General features: G+C 35.6%; 1 non-coding gene across 1 annotated transcript; it reads right to left on the bottom strand.

The window, feature by feature from the left end:
* Nucleotides 1-383: 383 nt before the first annotated feature.
* On the bottom strand, nucleotides 384-490 carry LOC132649109 (U6 spliceosomal RNA). The gene has a single exon (XR_009587543.1). It is a non-coding gene; the product is annotated as a U6 spliceosomal RNA (small nuclear RNA).
* Nucleotides 491-3,583: the final 3,093 nt, after the last annotated feature.

The following is a 3,583-nucleotide window of genomic DNA, read 5'->3' as shown; positions in this document are numbered from 1 at the left end:
TATTTTGAGTTTGGGTGAAAGGTTCTGTAGATGTCTGTGAGGTCCATTTGATTCATCACCTCTGTCATAGATATTGTTTCTTTGTTTAATTTTTGTTTTGTTGACCTGTACTTTGTTGAGAGTGGGGTGCTGAAGTCTCTCACTATTATTGTGTGGGGGTCTATGTGTGATTTAAGTTTTATTAAAGTTTCTTTCACAAATGTGGGTGCCCTTGTATTTGGGGCATAGATGTTCAGGATTGTGATATCTTCCTGGTGGATTCTTCCCTTGATGAGTATGAAGTGTCCTTCCCCATCTCTTTTGATTGATTTTGGTTGAAAATCTACTTTATTAGATATTAGGATGGCTATTCCTGCTTGCTTCCTGGGTCCATTTGCTTGGAAAAAAATATGGAACGCTTCACGAATTTGTGTGTCATCCTTGCGCAGGGGCCATGCTAATCTTCTCTGTATCGTTCCAATTTTAGTATATGTGCTATGGAAGTGAGTACTACAGATATTTTATGAATAACATTTTATCAACTATTTGAGAACTTCATGGAATGTATTTGAATAATATTTAATCCTTCCTCCTAGTAGACTTCCCCCATAAGACTCCTCAAGCTCCACCTATGCTTTGGCTGTGTGTGTATATCTGTTTCCATCCACTCCTGGATGAATCCTCTTAGAGTAGTTATTCATGGATTCTGTCTGCAAGCATAGAAGAGTATCATTCATAGAGTTAGAAAATGGCCCTCTACTCTGGGTGAGTCTCAAGTTAGGCCAGTCATTGGTTGGCCACTGCTTCTCTACTCCATCTTCATGCCTATACTTCTTATAAGCAGGACTAATCTTGACTGGGAGTGTTCCAGTTGTTATCCTCTTTTAATATTCTTAAAAATATTAATTATTTAATTTATTACAATTTATTCACTTTGTATCCCAGCTGTAGCCCCCTCAGTCTTTCCCTCCCTACCCTACTCTCCCACCCTCTTCTCCTCCTCCAACAACCCTCCCCCATTCCACTGATACAGGAGGTCCTCCTCTCCTTCCATCTGACCGCAGGCTATTAGGTCTCATCAGGAATGGATGCATTGTCTTCCTCTGTTGCCTGGTAAGGCCACCCCAGGGGCAGGAGGCTTCACCAGGGGGAGGAGATCAAAGAACCATCCACTGAGTTCATGTATTGTTAATTCATATGAAATGTATGTAAAGTTATCACAGATCACTTTATTTAATTTAAATCTTCCTGGTGGTAAAATTAGTTATCAAGTTAGTCAATATTTGAGAAATATTTGACATCTTATTTTGAACATGGTCAAATGTTATTATCTTTATGATGTTCATATGTTGGCTTATTTTATATTTTCATTTATGGTATTATCCAAGACTAAATATTTTATCACTGTAAAAATTAACATAAGTTTGTGTGGGTGTGAACTCATGTGTTTTTAAAGCAAGAAGAACTAGTATATTGTATAGTAATGATTTGTTATCAGTATTTTTTTCACATAAAAGACTGAATCTTACTTGTTCTTTTTTTTAATAATATCCTTCTATGCAAAAATCTTATTCCAGCTCATACAACTAATATTTTGTGAAACCCATTAAGCAAAAAAAAAATAAATAAAATTTTAATGAAGTTCTCCCAAATGGATGGAATTTGCAAATACAGAGAAAAGCAGAAGAGATTCTTAGCTGAAGAGAAAGCTCTCACTAATGGATAGTACTGAGCATATCTATCTATCTATCTATCTATCTATCTATCTATCTATCTATATGTTGGGTCACAGTTATCTGTGGTTTAAGGCAGAGCAAAAAGGAAACCTGTTGTCTGTTGTGGAATTTCAGAGGAATTTTAAGTGCTAGTGCTGTAGGGATGAGATGGAACCAGATTTCTGGGAACTTGAAATGCTTTCTTATCGAATATCTCATTCTCATTTTCATTTAAGGTGTTGAAAGCTGATAGGCCTTGAAATATTATGGGTGAAGACTAGATAAGCAGGAACTAATCAGCTCAAAATATTAGTCTAGAAGAAGAAAAAACACTTAGAATACCAATGTGGAAGAAAAAAAAAAATGAAGTCAGAAGCCAGAAGCAGAATGATAAGATCACAGCAGGGTGTGGCACAAAAAGAGTTTAAAAACATATAAAGCGTTGAGAAATGCTTTTCTTGGAGTTGCTTAAACAAAATCAGCCTATTTTTAGGACATTTAGAAGTCCTTCAAACTTGAGCACCTGGTGTGTGTGTGTGTGTGTGTGTGTGTGTGTGTGTGTGTGTACATGTACATGTGTGCCTGCGATGACTGTGCTTGCAAAGGACTCCAAGTTAAAATAAAAGTTTCACAATACAGGTAATTTATTCTATGCACAGATTCCATCAAGACTGACAAATATATTTTGCTTTCAATTTGAGTGATCAGCAAAGACACCCAAAGATGGTTGCCTCCCAGGTCTAAATTACAGTTTACACTCCACCTGAGAGTTAACTCCCAGCTTCTTCCTTCCATACTTGAAAGGAAATTCCAGTAAGACTTGGGTCAGGAGGGAAAGATAAGCTATCAACTGTGCACAAGCAGCTTTTGACAGCTTTTCCATTTGTATATGCCCTTCAAACAGTTTTGAATCAAACAGACAACAAAGTGAATCTCTTTCAGCTTTCAATTTGCCTCTTCAGTGATGTGTGCCTTCTGTAATGGTTACAGTTCACAGTCCTACAATAATGGATGCATTTTAGCACCTTGTTTCTCCCAATATGTTTTCTAATGTATTTCAGCACTTTCATTACAATTGTTTTTAAGATAGCAATTAGAATAGAATGAAAAGACCAGGAAGCAGCAATTTAAGTAAGTAAGTAAATAAATAAATAAAAATAAAGGAATTATAATCTAACTGAAGGGAATACTGATACTTTTTTGGGGGGTCTTTTTGTAATCTACATTTGCTTTTAGGTTTTCTGCAATCACACCATCATACAAATACAGACCAGTATATATGCCATTAACGGCATTGTTCTGCCTATCTGTGGCTACCCATGAATAAAGCACCACTTTATCAAATAACACCACGATATTGGCTTTCTGCATGTGGCTTTATATATTTCATGAGTCTAGTTTACTGAACTTCTATAACATTAATTGAAAGAGTCCCTGAGTTTTATCTTCCTGCCTTGATTTTGTTTATCATGTACTTGTGTTGGCATTGATGGACATTTTAATATATTTCTTATTAACCATTTTGATAAGTATATTCTGATTGAAATATAAAGTGTAGCAGTTCTGACATACTTAATAAATTAAAAAGATAATTACTTATTTCAAAAACTATACATTAAGGACTAGAGAGATTGCTCAACCATTGGAAGCACTTTCTACTTTCCCAGATGACACAGTACACATCTCTAGACCCACATCAGTTAACACATACTCACGTATACCTCAACATCTAGGGGCTCTGACAACCTCTTCTCATCTCCCTGTGGACCTAGTGGACTTACAAATATGTGGCAGACACATAGATAATGCTTAGACACATTAAAAATAAAACAGCAACATTCTTTTTTAGTATACTTAAATTTCTTTATACTTAAATTATTTTAAGTATG

The sequence above is a fragment of the Meriones unguiculatus genome, chromosome 18 (genome assembly GCF_030254825.1).
Source record: "Meriones unguiculatus strain TT.TT164.6M chromosome 18, Bangor_MerUng_6.1, whole genome shotgun sequence".
NCBI lineage: Eukaryota > Metazoa > Chordata > Mammalia > Rodentia > Muridae > Meriones > Meriones unguiculatus.
The sequence above is the reverse complement of the archived record's forward strand: the minus strand, read 5'-3'. Positions and strand labels throughout refer to the sequence as shown.